We start from the raw sequence: 18,584 nt of genomic DNA on the forward strand, positions 1-18,584 counted from the left end.
TTGATGACAGAGAGGAAGACAAGTTTTTTCTGTCCATAGTCCTTGTTAGATGTTCCATTTGAGCTCCCCACACTGATAGGGAGGCATTGGTGATTGTGTTAGGGACTTTTGTTTGGGAATCCACAGTGAGCGGTGTTGAGGAGGTGGTTGTCAGTAATGAGATCCTCGAGGTCCCATAGGTGGTAGCCGAGGCCGCCAAGGAGGGTAAAGGCGCTGAAATAGACTATGGGGGGGTGACAAAGTCTGCGATGGTGCTGCCAAAGTTGACGTTGGACTGGGAGGACAGTAGACGAGACTGCCACTCATGGTGTAGTTGGCTGTGATGAGGAGCTTGAAGGTCAAGTGTTGCATGTAGAAGATTTCGGAGGTGGTGGATCTCTGGATGGATTCTTTGAAGATGATAGTGATTGGATATCTTTGTATGCTTGTTCTGTCTTGTGATCTTGTATGTAGGGAGATGGTGACAATGAGGGAGTCAATGAAGTATCGGTGAGTGGTCATGTAGCAGATTCCAAATTACAGTGGCACGTTTAGTGAGGGAGAGAGTACTGAGGAGTGAAGAGTGAAGAAGACAAGGAAAGTTGGAATAGTTTGGAGTCGGGTGTGTGGTCATGTGTGTTGGGTGTGTGAGGTGCATGGGGGAAGTAAGTTGGGTACAGATGAGTGGATGTGAAATAGCAGGTGGCGTAGGAGAGCACACCTTCACTGTTGGGTGGGGAGGAATGGCAGCAGTGTAGGGAGATGTGACTGGCGTTCAAGGTGTTGAGGGTCGTGTTAGAGAGGTGACGGGGGAAAGTGGGTGGCAGGAGGAGCAGGAATCATGGTGCTGAGCACAAGCAGGGCGCGATAGGGGAGTAGATGGACCTGTATCCACGCTGCAGTCTCCATTAAGTGAAGACAATTTTATTCAGTGATGTCACTTCCTGTGCAAATGAATGATGGGGAATCCAGTGATCTCACTTCCTATGCAGATGGATAATAGGAAATTCAATGATGTCACTTTCTGTAAAGTTGGATGAGCATACCTAACCTATGAGTCCTCATGCTTGTCTTCTTATAAGACAATTTTAGCTGGAAACTAGTGATGTCACTTCCGATGCTGATGAATGACAGAAAATCCAATGATGTCACTTCCTGCACAGTTGGATGGTGGGAAATGGTATCGTTTCTTACCTTTAATTCTGGTTCTCTCATAGGGGTATTTCCATGATACTGAAAAGAAGAAGAGTAAAATGGAGGTCTAAGGGGATTAATTTACCGACCCTGACATCTCGATACCCCTACTCAATGATAGCAACAAAAGAAGAGGAGATGTCCGGTCCAGAGAGAAAATCTGTGTGTGCTGTACTGGATACTAGAGAAAATTAGGAACCATACAGCAACCAGGAGAGGTAACACCTGGCTGAGAAACTCCAATCAGCCCACCCTTCTGGCAGAGCATCATCATGTGGGATTTAGATAGTGGATCCAAACCTCACCCAATCCATCAGTTGATGGTGCGGGGATGGATATCTAAGGTAAGCTCTAGCCAAGGTGTTTTTCAAATGATGCTGATGAGGTGCAGTGCTGTGAGAAATGTGAGTGAAAATCTAAAAATGGCTACTAGGACAAAAAATAAAGTTTAATCAGGATTGTCCTAGTGTCAAGAATAAAATAACGCCTAATAGTCTGAAATTATAACTACACAATGGCGCTGTGCAGGAAAGTCAACATGTTTCAGCGCTAAAGTCGGACATAATAACGTCACCAAAGAACCCCAAGCGAAGGGTAGTTCTTTGAAAACGCCATTATTTGTAGGACACATCAATATTCAAGTAAGGGGATGTCCCTGACTGCTGAAGCCAAGTTTTCCAAGAAATCATTGTGGCTTTTTGGAACTAGTGGAAGTAGCCATGCCTGTATTTGGACTGGATGGGTTATGTCTAAATATGGGCAGGATTTCTATGCATATATAAGGGCAATGTGAATTGTGCCTATATAAGGGCATGAATCGGTAAATTACGCTTGGATCCTAAAAAGCTCCACAACAAGATTGTTCTAGTACTACTGCTTTTAAGGTATCCATCTCTGTTTTCAATCTTGCCATTTAATCGTCTGCATGTGAGCCAAAGATGTTTGGAGCCAGAAAAGGGTACATTTTGCAGCCATAACTGGGCGTCGAGCTTCAGAGATGTTAAACGCTGCCATGGGTGCCGACGTAGAGAGATTCCATGTTAGCAGCTGTGAGCAGCTAGAAGCGAGGTTCAAGACTGTAGCCCCCTCCTGAACGATTTCTAAAAAGTCTTGCCTATAGGTGGTCCGCAAAGTGAAGGATTGAATCCCACAAGGCACGGTCATATCGGCCTAAGAGGGCAGTGGCACTGGCCGCTTTCATTGACGAAGCAGCCGTGCTGCAGATCTTGCGTCCTGATGAATCCACCTTTTTGCTTTCCTTATTGGGGAGAAGAAGACGATGGAAAGGTGGCATGAGACTTTTGTGCTGCTAAAATCACCACTGAATCAGGAGGCGATCAGCATGTAAGAACAACGGGTCTTGCTCCGGTGATTGGTATTTCTTTAGGAGCCGTGATGGTGCTGATTTTGATGGCTAGTTTCAGCAGGCCTGGCACCAGCTGGAGTACTGGTCTAGAGGCTGTGTGGTGATGGAGCATCTCAAAGATGACAGACATTGATGGAGTAGGTGTCTCCATAGGTATGTTCAGTTTGGTTGTGGCGAAAACCAGGACCTCTTGCAAAGTATTGATGTCATCAATCAGGGAGGACCAAGGTTACAGTGAATCCAAAAATGTATTTTGTATTTCTATTTAGTGTTTGTAAGGTGCACTCTGACCAAAATGGTATCCTGGTGCTAACTAGACCACTATGTGAGGGAGTCGGCTGAGGGGAATCTGAGGGGCTGAGCCTGACTGTTAGTGAGGAAAGAACCAGGTTTTCAAAGACTTTCTGAAGTTCAGCAGGTCAGTTTGAGATCTTAGTGGGGCTTGCGTTTTATTCCATATCTGAACCGCTTTTGCGGTAAAGGCACTTTTAATCTATATTTTAATCTATATTCTTGGACATAGTTACATGTGCCTGATCAGAGGGGTCATTTTCTTAGCCTGGCTTGGAAAGGTTTTGGTCATTTATTGTGTAGTGCCTTGTGCACAATACAGAGTGATTTGAACGTAATCCTCTGTTTAATAAGCAGCCAGTGAAGCTCTCTCAGGGCATTTGTAGCAGGGGAGTGTTTTACTTCTGTTTATCATAACTGAGTTTGCGTTTATCCAATGAAATATATCCAGGATACAAGCCTGAAAGTTGCAATGAGTGTCAGCCTGATCTTTGTTTAATGATAAAATCAACTGGGTGTCATCCGCATAATTAATCAGCTTCATCTTATGGGACTTAATTAAGGAGATTAAAGGTTTGACATAAATGTTGAATAAAATTAGGCTAAGAGAAGAGCCCTGGGGGACACCACTTGAAGTCGTTCTGAATTTAGAAAGAACAGGGGGCACAGATAGAGCCTGACAGCAGCCAGTCAGATAGGATTTTAGCCAGTTTAACTTCGGACCACCAATGTTGTAGGAGAATAGCCTCTGGTAGATGAAGACGTATCTCTATGGTGCTGACAGCATGAACGTGATCTGGACCTTCGGTAAGAGTGGCGCTGTGAATGGCGTGATCTCGTGGAGGGGTGTGAGCATCCATGTTATCGACAGCACTATCTTGAATGTGATCTCCAAGTAGACGGTGTATGAGGCACCCCAGGAGCATGTAGAACAGGTGCTGTTACTATTGGAAGTTACTGAAGTTGAAGTAGTGGAAGAGGAAGCGGAGCTGGTAATGGCAGAAGAAGTGGCACTGTGGAAGCAGCTGTGTCGGGTGCAGGAGAAACCGAGGTGGGAGGCGCAGGTATCTTCACCAATGACGGAGATCTTGATTTAGAGTCAGATGAGGAGTAGATTTGGAGGATTTTCCCCTCCTATACGTCGATGATTTCAATGTCGATCTCCTTCGTCGACTGGCTATGCCTTTGACGACGACCTGCTCCTCGACGTAGAACCCTGTCGGCGTCGCCCACTTAACGGCGAGTGGCTTCTCAAAATCGACCAAACACGTTGTCGATGTTTCGCTGTTAATGCCGATCTTCTACCTCTTGGCAATGATGAGTCTGTATCCCTCGACGTCAACACCTGTCTCGGCGTCGGTTGCCGGTGCGAAGTGGTCCTCTATGTCCCCTGAGTGGTACTAGACATCGAGCGTCGATGTTCCCGCGACATCGAGCCAGTCAATGACTTTGAGCATGTCGGCGCTACCTCCTCTTGACGTTGACCGGGACCAAAAGCGTTTTCTGGGTGAAGAACGACTCTCAGACCTCCCACATCCACTGGAGGTTGAGGGAAGAGTTCTGGTGGCAGGTTTTCCTCCCTTCGCTCAGAGGTCCCACTAGCTACTTGCTATTCTCTCCTCTCTTTCCTGCAGGCGAATCGTCTCCCTGTCACGCAGGGTACGTCTGGAGAAGGTTTCTGAGGTGTCACAGAAGGCAGGAAGATGACAGGAAGGTAAACAAAGAATGCAGACCTCGTTTGGGTCTGTTTTAGCTTTTTTCTGCCACACCTGGGACATATGTCGAAAAGAGTTGGCATTTTAAATAAGAAAAAAGCCTCTTTCGTATGAGAAAAATGCTTTGCTCCACAGAGGAGGACAAAAGACATTGAGTGAGGCGAAAAACAGTGAAGTATGAAGGTTTAAATTGAAGAAAAAACCTAAAAAGGTCGAGATCAATGCTCTAAGGGTCTTCTCAGAAGGAGCCGGAAAAAAGAACTGACGTAGCTTCCTCTAGCTGAGCATAATGGTATATTGGGGGGGGGTCTCTCTGCTCTTAAGGGCATAGCTTTCTTTTTCTACACTAATAATGGTAGCCTATGGGCTACAGGGCCAGGCACTTCATATCTGTCTGTTCGTAGCAAAAGGGCTTGTGAAAGTTCTTTTTCTGTGCCATTACACCCTTAGGCTGCATTATGACTTTCTTAAGTGACTTTTCAAGGCCTTCCCGAAGAAAGGAGAACTTTATCACTTAAGAACATATTTTGGATAAAGTGCTCCGGGATCCCCGCACATGGGCAGGACTATTCATCACTTATGACTATACATGGAATTCCCCTATGAAAGAACCAATTATGTCACTTACTGTGCAGATGGATGATCAGAAACGAGTCCTCTAGCTTGGCTTTTTCTTTTAAAGACAGTTTTGGAGGGAAACCAGTGATGTCTCTTCTTGTTTCAATGGATATTGAGAAATCCAGCGATATCATTGCCTGTGCAAATGGATGATGGGAAATCCAGTGGTGTCCCTTCCTATGCAGATGGAGGATGGGAAATATAACCATGTAACCTGCTGTGCAGATAAAGAATAAGATATGAGTCTTCTTGGGGGCATGGCCAGCAAGATTGTTCGTAATCCTGACTGAATTCTGTCCTCTGCCTGCCATCTGACCTCCAGAACAGTGTCTGCAGCAACAAGGAGACACAGGGCAGGTGTACAAAGTTAAAAACCAGCTCTCCAGAGGTACAAACAGCCTAAAGGAAGACAGCTGCCATGACACTGAACGAACCCCAGGATGGCAGCAATGGGGAGCCTTTGCCTGTCGCCAGCTGCGCCGGGGATGGAATAAGGTGGCCGCGGCTGCCAGGGCTGGTTGCAACTCAGACTGCTGCGGGAGGTGCATGAGTCTGGTACTACCTTAAAACCACACAGCTTTTTTGTTCTAATCATCTCTTCTTCAGTGTGTTGTTCAAGAGTGCTAACCTCGAAAAGGGAAATTAGAAATGTTCAGTTTGTCTTCAGTTTTAGAATGACAGGCGTAGCCATGAGGATCTCCTCATAGAGATTCTGTGGTGGTAGCTAGTTTGGAATGTTCAGAGTAGTCTACCATTGTGTTTACTACCTGGTTTGTAACTAGAGAGCCCTCCTGAAGCATTTCCATTAAGTCTTGTTCCAAATATTTTGACATATCTGAAGCAAAGGATTTCATGCCATCCCATATTTCCCTAAGGTATCTACTGTCTCACAGACATTTTTCAAATGAGTGACAGCTGTATCACATATTTTTCATTGTGTCGCATTCATCCTTTTGCTCTCTCTCTCTCCCTCTCTCTCTCCCTCTCTCTCTCTCAGGCGGAGCAGCAGATTCTGGCACTGATGTATGTTTTTATCTAACTACAGTGACTATAAATGAATCCTATTTAGGATCAGTCTTGAGGAATTGCAGGTCTTTATGAGGAGGCTTATATGTCTTTATAGGGCAAGTTGTTACAACCTTGACATCTGTTCGAGTCATGAATGTTTCATCAGCAGTGTCCAGTAGACCCGGGACAAGAGGCAAAAAAGGTTTAGGTGCTGCCCTTTGGAGTGTGTCTCCAGTATGACTGACACTGCTGCTTGAGGTCTCTCTAAAGGAATGTTTGCTTTTGCTGCTCCTCTGGAAACAAAAACCTGGAATACCAGAAAATCATCTGCTGGACAGATTATAAATGCAGAATGAGCCAGTAAGGCCGAAGTGTAGGAAGAGTGTGCAAGTCAGAATCAGGAGATGGTGATTGTGAATGAGATCTTAGTCATCTGAAGACAGATGTGCTTAGAGGAGATGGGGTAGGAGAAGAGGGCTTCCACTTTCTCAATGGAAATATGGAGGCTCCTTGAGAGGTCCTCTTTAGTGAGGAGACATGCAAAGATGTTCGAGGTTTCTGGACCGAATCTTGGCAGAAAAGCTGGGTCTAGAGCAGCAACCTTTATTTGATGCCCCAATGGAGTAACAGTGGTTTCTTATCTTAATCTTTTAAAGGGAGAGGATACTGCAGGAGAAAACTGCCCTGACTGGATAGCTGGAGACAGAGGCCATGCTGTAGAAGGTGATAAAGAAATTTGTTACCTCTCTGGTGTTGTCGTCCAACATCAATTTAGGTCTCTTTGACTCCAACTGTGTCGACATAGATTTTAGTTCTCTGCTGGGTGGCTGAAGTCAATCTGCTATAGTGTGCTGCCATCAACGGTGAAGGCGATCTCCTCATCATCCATACTGAGTTATTCAATATAGATGATTTGGAGTGCCATCTATGTCGAGGGGAAGTTGGCATTGAGCCATCCTTTGACAATGGCATTGTAGGTTTCGGAAATCAGTGTTCTATGACATCGAGAATGGTGTTGATGTTTATCTCCGTCATTAGACCTCTTTTTTCTAGATCTTACTCTGTGGTAGTCTTTTTCAGCTGGTGGCACACTCAAAGAGGATGGTTTCTAGCCTCCTCTTATTTTTACTCCCTTCTTCAGCTATCATGTCCTGCATCATGCCCTAAGGCTTATGCCTTTCCTGTCTTTGAGAGTTCTTATAAACATTTTATTTTACAAATGTCACACTCGTTCACTAGGTGAGATAAAGGGAGGCACACCATTTTTACTCCCTTCTTCAGCTATCATGTCCTGCATCATGCCCTAAGGCTTATGCCTTTTCTGTCTTTGAGAGTTCTTATAAACATTTTATTTTACAAATGTCACACTCATTCACTAGGTGAGATAAAGGGAGGCACACCACACAGACCTTATAAGCAACTGTAACTGCCCTCTTCCTTCCAGATGAAGGACATTTGGAGAAAAGAGCTGTTCAGAAATGTTAGTCAGGTAACAATCACAGCAGATTATTTAAGATTACAAGAAAAAATATTAATATCTTCAGAGGTGTGACCCCAGAGGTGTTCAGAGATCCTGCGCTAACAAGCAGGAAAAAAGAACCGGTTCTAGAAGGCAACTATCAGTGCAGAGAACTGTTGAAAGGGAAGCCTCCCAGGTCCTTACATTTTAATGTAAGGCTATCCAGCTGCATTTTTATACTTATGTACACAATGTTTGAAGGGGATTTTATATAACAGACTATGCAATTCAGCTTCATATAGATATTATAAGGCAACATTATGGGCAATCAGGTGAAAAATAACATCTCAAGTCAAGTCAAGTCAATAAATTTATATAGCGCGCTACACACCCAGAGGGTCTCAAGGCGCTTGAAGAGATGTGGGGAATTACTTCTCGAATATCCAGGTTTTAAGTTGCTTTCTGAATGCTAGGTGGTTTTGAGTGAGGCGAAGGTGCATGGGAAGTGAGTTCCAGGTTTTGGCCGCAAGGTAGGAGAATGATCTTCCTCCCATTGTGGTTTTGCAGCGAGGGCTTGTTTGGAGGAGCGCGAACATGGCGCCCAGCATGTGAGAATGTGCCAATAAGGTATGATTGTGGCACTCACCTTGTGTTCCTGGGGCCGCAGTCAGCGCCAGCCAGTCGCAGAAGGGGGAAAAGGCAATCAGCAGCCCAGATGGCCTTGGGAGCAGCTCAATTATCATGTTTGCTCTGGCTGTCTTAGGGGCCACATGCCAAGATGGTAGTAGGACAATACCAGAGGTTCTGGAAGGAAGCGGGGGTACTAGCAGGCAACAGGGGAGCCTCCACGAGCGGCGGCATCCTGGCACAAGCTGTTTCTCTCTACTCAACAGCTGGCAAGACCACCTCAGGGTTTCTAGGGAATGCAAAAGGTGCTGAGAAAGCCCATGAAAGTATTGCGAGATGCTGAGTTGTGAGCCAAGACAGCCAGTCACAGGGCACCTGGGGGCGTGTGATGAAGAGGTGCAGACTGTTGCTGTTTGGCGACTGTGAAGACTCCCTCTTCACTTGCACCACAGAGATTGAAGTGCTTGTATGAACAGTGTGGGCTGCCTGAGAACTTAAGACCCAGTTTGCGGTGGCCCACAAAGAGACCAAAGAAATGGGCATATTTTCGTTCAAGATGCGACCATAGTTCGTGATAAGGTCACAAAATGGTGCGCACAAACCGCCTGGACAAATACGCCTTCAGGAACGTTGCAGAGGCTAGCTGCAGGGATCTTCCACCAGAGGTGGAAGTAGCAAGCGTACATGACCAGAGGACAATACTCAAAGAATTGCTTCAGGCTATTAAAGAATTCAGTGCAGCCCTTGAAACCAAAATAGACATGGTGGTGGTGGATGTCACCCTGATCCAGGCCAATGTGGGAAAGATCTCGGAGCAGGTAATTACTGCTGAAGCATCCCTGTGAGACTAGGCCACCTCCATCAAGGCTCTCAGTGCAGAAGTTCGACAGCTTACAGAAGATACCCGGCAGCTTCACGTTAGGGCGGAGGGCAGATCCCTCTGGAATAATGTGAAATTTGTAGGGATACCTGGGAAAGCAGAAGGAATGAGCATGGAAACATGTATTCAGGACTCTGAGACCAATACGGTGAATACCAGTGAATGGAGACTCACACTTTGCAGTACAAAGAGCTCACCAGGTGCACAAGAACGATAACAGCCAGATTCCTGAACTTCAAGAAAAGTGATTCAGTTCTCCCAAATGATCATGTGTTTCCACACTTCACACAACATGTCCAGGCTAAAAGGCAATCATTTTATAAGGTCAAACAATAACTCAGGAAACACTGCCTGCAATACTCAATTCAAAACTACAAATCCTAGTTGATGGGAAATCCTGGTTATATTTTTCCCCTGAGGAGTCCTGGGACTGGCTGGAGGGGCTGGTGTTCTGCAAGGAAACAGCGACAGGAGAGCCCTTGGAAATCCCTGACTGAAGGGGATCAATGCAAAGCTTCACAGTGAGATGAGACAAGACTCAAAAAGAAGGCACAGTTGATGGTGACTGGCAGAGGGATCAAGGACCACAGCGACCAGAGGTGAGAAATGTTCTGGGGCTGTATGTCACTTTCAGGATTTAGAGAAGTCAGCATGACTCCTAAAGTACCTACGCATTGACCTTAATGGATATGGGGATGGAACCTGACACCTGGCTGCAAGTACTCGCACCTCTTTCCTGGAACATGAATGGATTCGGAGGAAACTGTTTAGACACAGTCAGACATAATACTGTTACAAGAAACCCATTTAGTGGGAAATAATTGTGCCTTCCTGGGACAAGGTTGATATACTGCACTGGTGCACTGAGGGATCTCCACGAGACCAAGGGGAGTAGGCATACCAGTCAAGAGATCGCTCATGCTCTCTTGGACTTTGATCAACTAAGGAGGGTGTTATGCAGCACTTCCGGGAGAGTGGAAAAGGAAACAAACGGTAATTGCCTCATGGTCTATCCAACCCGGGCTTCAATCCCAAATGCTCCTTCGGTAACGCTTTTTCTGGTGGATACAGTATCTCCCTGTGGATTCCTCACCCTGTGAATTTCCCCTTGCGTCAGCAACATTCGGAAATTCTTTTTGTAGCATTGCGCCGACGTGGACGACGACACAGAGGCACGGCATCGCGCGCGACTCCGCTGACGTCACCGACTCGATAATAGGCCCACGCTGGCGTGATGACATCAGTTCCGCCCTTTTTTTAGTGCCTTCGAGGCACACGGACGGACCGACAACAGTAGATATATACACAGTATACACAGTACACAAATGTCAAGATAACACACATAGTGTGAAACCAATGCAGGAAAGCAATTGAAATAAGGCATTTCCTTTGACAATAAAAATATTAACATTACAGTAACTCAGGTATAGAAGAGTGGACAACGGGGAGGCGGGTAGGTCAGTGAGGAATCCACAGGCAGATACTGTATCCACCAGAAAAAGCGTTACTGAAGGTAAGTAACTTGTTCTTCTGATGGATACATCTGCCAGTGGATTCCTCACCTTGTGAATAGAGTCCCATAGCAGTCCCCACTCCCGGAGGAGGGTGTCCACTCTCCTATACCAGAAAATCTTGGAGGACAGAGCGCGCAAAGTAGCCGTCCCTCCTCACCTCGGAATCCAAGCAGTAATGCTTCACGAAAGTGTGGAGGGAGGTCCAAGTCCCCACTCTACAAATGTCCTCTACAGGTACACCCCTGGACAAAGCAGATGTAGAAGACTTTGCCCTAGTAGAGTGAGCTCTTATACCCTCTGGAGGTTCCTTACCAGCCAGGGCGTAGCAGATCTTAATGCACAGAATAATCCATCTCGATCGTGTGCGCTTGTGCACCGCCTTTCGCTTCTTGCAGCCAGCAAATCCAACAAAGAGCTGGTCATCCACACGATAGTCTCTAGTCCTATCGCGGTAGAAGCTCACCGCCCTTTTAGGGTCCAAGCGGTGAAGTCTCTCCTCCTCCTTGGAAGGGTGAGGGGGAGGATAGAAGGTAGGGAGGGTAATGGACTGCCCTAGATGGAAGGGAGTTACCACCTTCGGCAGAAAAGCAGCCCTGGTCCTAAGTACCATTCGTTCAGCATGAATGGACAAGAATGGGGGCTGAGAACTAAGAACTTGAAGCTCACTTACCCTCCTTGCCGAGGTAATTGCGACAAGAAAGACCGTTTTAAAAGACAACAGCCTCAAGGTACACTTGTGCAATGGTTCAAAAGGCGAACCCATTAAAAAAGTGCGTACAAGATTCAAGTCCCATTGAGGTACAATAAAGGGAGTAGGAGGGAATGTATTCGAAAGGCCTTTTAGAAACCTCAAAACAATAGGGGCTAGATTTAGGTAATTGAAATTTACCGATTCTAAAATACCGAATTTTACCGATTCGGTATTTTAGAATCGGTAAATGCTATGTAGCTAAAAAATCTGTAAAAATTACCGAATCAGTATGATTCGGTAATTACCGAATTGGTTTTTACCCATTCGGTAATTCCCATTCATTCCTATGGGCCTGGAGGCCCATAGGAATGAATGTGAATTACTGAATCGGTAAATACTGATTCGGTAAAATAGGGAAAGAGTCAAGGGTGGCAGGGTGTCACATTGACACCCTGTTGCACCCCTGAATAGTGCTTGTGTGCACATGTGGCACACATACATGCCCTAAGGGCATGTATGTCTGCCACATGGCACTGGTGTAAATGCACAGATTTGCATTTACAGAGGTATTCGTTATTTACCACCAACTAATAGTTGGTGGTAAATAACGAATCCTTCAAGCACAGAAGCACTCTTCAAAGTGCTTCCTACATGTCATTTACCGATTCGGTAAATACCGAATCGGTAAATGATGATTTGGTAAATACCGAATCTGTAAATTGGCCACCTACATCACAAAAGCCTAATTCCGGTTGGTAACGGCCGAAATTCGGTAATTTCGGCTATTACCGACCGGAATTAGGCTTCCTACATTTGGCCCTAGGTGATTTAAACAAAGACGGCTGATCCGGCAAACAGAGAAATGCCGATAATGCCGATAAATAACCCTTGATAGTAGCAACCACAAACCCTTGCTAAGCCAAGGAAAGCGCAAACTGAAGTATATCAGATAAACGAGCCCTCAAAGGATCGATGGACTTCTCCCCACACCAAGCAACAAATTTAGACCATCTATAAGAGTAGATGGACTTGGTGGAGTCACGCCTGGCCGATAAAATGACATCCACCACATCGTGCGGGAGAGAAAATGAATTCAGGTTTGACGGACTTCTCCTCACACCAAGCAACAAATTTTGACCATCTATAAGAGTAAATGGACTTGGTGGAGTCACGCCTAGCCGATAAAATGACATCCACCACATCGTGCGGGAGAGAAAATGAATTCAGGTTTCCCCGTTCAATCTCCAGGCATGAAGGTGTAAGGTCTGGAGGTGGGGGTGTAGAACCTGCCCCTCCATCTGAGAGAGGAGATCTGCCCTGAGAGGGAGATTGAGCGGAGGGCACGAGGAGAGGTGGAGAAGATCTGTGTACCACACCCTTTTTGGCCAATCCGGGGCGATCAATATGACTTGTGCCCGGTCTTGGCGAATCTTCCTCAGAACCCGAGGAATCAAGCGTATGGGAGGAAACGCGTAAAGGAGTTGTGAGTCCCAACTCAACTGAAATGCATCTCCCAGTGCTCCCTGCATCGGAAACTGGAGACTGCAGAATGACGGGCAGTGCGCGCTCTCGTGAGTGGCAAACAGGTCCACCTGAGGAGTCCCCCACGTCCGAAAGACGCGACGAACCACCTCCGGATGGAGCCTCCACTAGTGATCGGCTGAAAATTGCCGACTGAGACTGTCCGCACGCACGTTCAGAACTCCAGCCCTGCGACCCTACTCCTCCCTGCTTGTTGACATACCACATCGCGGCGGTGTTGTCCGTCAGGACCTGAACCGACCGACCGCGAAGGGAAGGGAGAAAGGCCTTGAGCGCTAGACGAATCGCCCGCAATTCCAGAAGGTTGATAAGAAGCAACCTTTCCTCTGGAGACCAATGACCCTTGATCTCCAGATCCCCCAGATGAGCACCACACCCTAGAGTGGATGCATCCGTTATTACCATGGCCACCGAGGCAGTTGGAAAGGCTTTCCTTGAGACAGATTGCCCTCCACGCTCCACCAAGACAGATCCGCCGCAGTTTCTCTGGAGATCCTGATAGACTCCCTGAGATCTCCGTTGTGTTGAAACCACTGCCTGCGGAGGCACCACTGGAGTGCCCTCATGTGCCAGCATGCATGGTTGACCAGCAGAATGCAGGAAGCCATCAGACCGAGCAGACGGAGGACCTTGAGGACTGGAACGACCACTCCATTGTGAAATAAAGGAATCATTTCCTGTATGTTGCGAATCCGCTGTGGAGGAGGGAATGCCCGACATACAGTTGTGTCCAGTACCGCACCAATGAACAGGTTGCGCTGTGAGGGCACCAGGTGAGATTTGGATACATTTATCGAAAAACCCAACCTGTACAACAACTGAGTTGTGACTTGCAAATGATGGAGCACTTTCTCTGGAGATTCCACCTTGATTAGCCAATCGTCCAGATAAGGGAATACTTGCATCCCTGACCTTCTGAGATGTGCAGCCACCACAGCCATCACCTTGGTGAAGACTCGAGGCGCAGTAGTAAGACCAAACGGAAGGACCGCAAACTGGTAGTGTTGCGACCCCACCGTAAAACGGAGATACTTCCTGTGCAACTTCAAGATCGAGATATGAAAATAAGTATCCTGCAAGTCGATCGACACCATCCAGTCTCCTTCCAGCAGCGCTTGAAGAACCTGTGCAAGGGTGAGCATCTTGAACTTTTCCTGCTTCAGGTAAAGGTTCAAGATCCTAAGATCCAGAATTGGACGAAGTCTGCCATCCTTCTTGGGAATCAGGAAATACCGGGAGTAGCATCCCTGAGCCCTTTCCTGCTCTGGAACCACCTCTATTGCGCCTTTTCTTAGCAACGCCAGGACTTCCTCCTGCAGGAGCAGCAGATGGTCCTCCAAGCATAAGCCTTGGCAAGGAGGGTAGTTGGGAGGGAACTCCCGAAAGGGAAGTGCATACCCATTCTCCACGAGATTGAGAACCCATAGGTCTGAAGTGACTGATTCCCAATCCCGTAGAAAATAGGTAAGCCGGCCCCCCACCGGACCCGCATGATCCGGAATGGCAGATCTAGGGCTGCTTTGCTGTGTTGGGAGGGGGGTGGGTAGAGGGAGAGGAAGAGGAGGAGGAAGCTTGACGACCTCTAGGACGTGCTCTTTGCCTGCCCCTGTATGACTTGTACAGCGTATTTTGCTGCTGCTGCGGCTGCTGTTGCGACTGTTTGTAGGTCTGAAAGGAAGACCTGTCAAATCCTCTGAATCTTTTTCCCACAATACCCCTGGACTGTAGGCCCAAAGATCTTGCTGTCGCTCAGCTGTCCTTGAACCTTTCCAACGCAGCATCAGCCTTTTTCCCAAATAAACCTGACCCATCAAAGGGCAAATCCATCAAGGCAGCCTAGACATCCTCAGAAAATTCGGGGGACTTCAGCCATGCTGCTCTTCTGGTGGCCACTGAAGATCCCATCAATCTTGCCACCAAGTCAGCAGTGTCCAGCCCACTCTTAATGATCTGCCTAGCAGAAGCCTGAGTGTCAGCAATCACCTCTTGAAAGTCCATCCTATCCTCCTCAGGAAGCTTTGGAACCAGCTGTTTGATGGAATCCATCAATGCATGGATATAGCGTCCCATAAGACAAGTAGCATTTGTTGATTTGAGCGCCATACTTGCCGGGGAAAATACTTTTTTCGCAGCCTGGTCCTGCTTCTTCGATTCCTTATCCCCAGGAACCTGAGGAAAAGCGCCCGCAGATTTTTTCGAGCAGGCAGCCTGCACAACCAAGCTCTCTGGTAAGGGGTGCGTGGATAAAAAGTCCGGGTCACCAGGCGCCACCCTGTACCTTCTCGCAACAGCCCTCGAAATAGCAGGGGCTGTAAGCAGTCTTTTCCACACCTCTGATATAGGCTACGCCAAAGCATCATTGAAAGGGAGCATAGGCTCGACAAAAGAGGAAAGTGAATGAAGGACCTCTGTTAGAATATTGGACTTATACTCTGCAGTAGGTAGTGTTATATTCAACAAATCTGCAGCCTTCCTTATAACTACGTGATAAGGTGTCACATCCTTAGAAGGGGCGTCAGAAACAGAGGCTAATTCCCAATCAGGAGACACTAGCCTCTCTTAGATCGTCAAAAAGATCCTCCGAATCCTGCAGCTCACCTTCTTCTATATCTGCATCACAGTACCTCTGCTCTTCCAGAAGCCTCTGGGCCTCACGCCTCGACCTCTCCTTCAGGAATGACGTTGACGGATCCGGAACCGACTCCGCCGAACTCGAAGCCGGAGTGCCAGACTGCTGAACACGAGGTCGGACTGGATTCGGCATCGGCGTCGAGGGTATCGGCGTCGAAGGTCTTGGCGTCGAAGGCTTCGGCGGTGCCGAGAAATGCCAAGGCGGTGGCAGAGCCGGCATGAATGGCATGAAAGGCGAAGGAGCGTATGCCTGGGGATTGTATGCCAATGGACCCGTGGGACCAACCGGTGCACCAGAGGGGTACATAGCTCTGGAATACACTCCATACATAGCATTCAGGAACTGAGCAGGGTCCTGACCTGGAACCGGAAAAGCTGGATAAGAGCCCACAGGTTGCTCTCGAGGTAGCAGAGTCTTCTCAACTTCGACCTCTACCTCAGGCTGGTGCACCGGGGTCGACGAACCCGCAGGCAACGGAGCCTCCTCTTCTCCTTCTTCTTCTTCTTCTCCCTCATCCTCCTGGACAGGTGAATGAGATGGAGCCGGAGAAGGATTCAATACCGGCTTCGGTGAATGAACCGGCGAATCCGCAGGCGAAGCCTCAACCTCAGAGTCTTGAACTTCCGGAGTCGGAGTCACCTCATTCTTGCGAAGCAACTTCACCTGCGACTTCGGTCTCGAGCCCGAGTCCTCCCCAGAGTGATGACGAGACTCATGACTTCTCTTCTTGTGCTTCTTTTTTGATGACCTTGAAGCATGCGTCGAAGACGACCTCGAGTGCGACTTCGAACGATACCTCGACCTCGATCGTCGAGTCCGTGACCTCAATCTCTTCTTGTCCTTCTTGTTCATCAACTTGGCAACAAGGAACTTTGCCTCCCTCTCACGAAGTTCCTTGGGATTCATCTTCCTACAAGAAGAACATTCTTCGACGTCATGTTCCGAACTCAAACACCAAACGCAGCACTCGTGCGGATCCGTAATCGACATCATCTTGCCGCATTCTCTGCACGGCTTGAATCCGGTCTTCTTCGTGGACATCTCGACAGGAGACAAAGAAGCAAGAAGACACCGAAAAGAACAAACAGTAACAAAGTTACTAAACAGCTACAGAGGATCCCTCGAAAACCGTTAGCGTTGACGACGCGGAAAAAAGGGAACTGATGTCATCACGCCGGCGTGGGCCTATTATGGAGTCGGTGACGTCAGCTGAGTCGCGCGTTATGCCGTGCCTCTGTGACGTCGTCCACGTCGGCGCGAAGCTACAAAAAGAATTTCCGAATGTTGCTGATGCAAGGGGATATTCACAAGGTGAGGAATTCACTGGCAGATGTATCCATCAGAAGATGGGGGCATGGATTATTAAGGTGCAGCGCCACCACAATCATAGGAGGCAATCCTAATGTCACCATGAAAGAGAAGCTAGACAGGCTTATACTGGGTGAGCAGGAACCCGGAGGAGACACAGGCTTGTACACATTTGCAGAGGCCATGTGGTTAATCAATATTTGGAGGGTCACACATCCAAAGGAGCAACAGTATTCATACACCACAGGGTTGGCTGGTTCTATGACCAGACTGAACTACCTTCTAGTTCCTCAAACACAAGGAGTAGGGTACCAAGATATAAACTACTTGCCGAGACAAATTTCAGACCACTCCCTGATCCATACATTCCTGGAGCGGCAGACTCGAACAGGGTGGGTAGAATGGAGACTGGACCCATGAGGGCAGCACGACTAGAATACTAAAAGGTTACGAACAACCAGTACAGGGTCATATTACAAGAAGCATGTGGGGTCAGTGTCTTCTGAGGTGGTGACAGTTCAGACAGATAGATAGATCAGAATTTGGCCACAGAGAGGGCATAGAGAATCAAACTTTGTATAAATACACATTTTTTGTTGTTTTTGCAATGTGGCTCTTATAGTGGCCAGGAGACATATAGCCCAGTTGTGGGGATGTGGGGAATCTCCATCCATGTCGCAGTTGTGGATGCATATAGATTGGTGTATCCAGGCTGAACGAATGGTGTAGAGGGTCAGAGCCTGTCCTCTGAAATTCAAAAAAGAATGCGGTCAATTAAAGGAATTCAGAGACTTGAAGTGAATCTTGGGGCTGTCATGATGTCTGCTCAATGTGAACACTCTGAGTTTATTGATTCAAAACGGGTGTGTTATTCCAGTGCCACAAAGCGTTTCTGTTTTCATGTTCAGTGTATAAAACACAATACAAAGACTTAAAAAAATAATATCTCTGATAAACTTCCAATGTCTATGGTTTAACATCAACTCATAGATAAATACATTCTACAATGTAATTCAATGAAAGAATGACTATGTAGGAAGCAGATACAGCAACAGGATATCTCTGTGAGGTCGTTGCTGCACTATATCATAGAAGGGCTAGGTTTTGCCATTGGTTACTCCATAACACAAACCCTAGGCATACAGGATTTGCACTTACCTAAGCTCACCAGTCACTGGGGAGGCAGTTCCCATTATATGCCAGACCTAATGGCATTGCCAATGCTTGTCTCGTGCATTAAGGTCCATGAAAACTTCTGTATGCCTAGTGCCCCCTAGTGGTTGGGCAGGAGACTGCTCCTATAAAGGTTTGATAAAAGTATGCATGTCCAATATTATGTCCCATGCAGTGATGCTAGCATCATCGTATCTGGTGGGCTCACTGGCCAATCACTGTACTTTTTTGTCATTAATTGCAGGGACTGACTATATTGGAAGAAATTGAACTAGGAATAATAGAATACTTGTGCTTCCTAGCTCTGCCCCTTTCTTAACCTGTAGATAGTTTACACAGCATAGAGTACCAAAAGCAATAAAGAAGTGGCAGCACAGAGCTGAAAAAACAGGTTTTGCTGAAACGTCATCGGCTTGCATTTAAATCAAGCACAGCAGGATGAAACATAAGATACTGTTATGTCTGGGGTCACCGTGGATTACACCATCCAAGTGAAGGAGGGAGCCTGAGTGAAGCTCTAAGTAGGTGAATTCATTCCAAAAGGAGCCACAGCAGCCAGAAGTGACAAGGAACAGCCAAAGCAAGTT

General features: G+C 47.1%; 1 protein-coding gene across 1 annotated transcript in view; it reads right to left on the reverse strand.

Moving 5' to 3' along the window:
- Positions 1–18,584, reverse strand: part of LOC147717668 (E3 ubiquitin-protein ligase TRIM17-like) — a 132,991-nt gene that overhangs the window by 18,123 nt on the left and 96,284 nt on the right. The gene's annotated exons all lie outside the window — the stretch shown is intronic.

Source organism: Lissotriton vulgaris, chromosome 5, assembly GCF_964263255.1.
Source record: "Lissotriton vulgaris chromosome 5, aLisVul1.2, whole genome shotgun sequence".
Classification (NCBI taxonomy): domain Eukaryota; kingdom Metazoa; phylum Chordata; class Amphibia; order Caudata; family Salamandridae; genus Lissotriton; species Lissotriton vulgaris.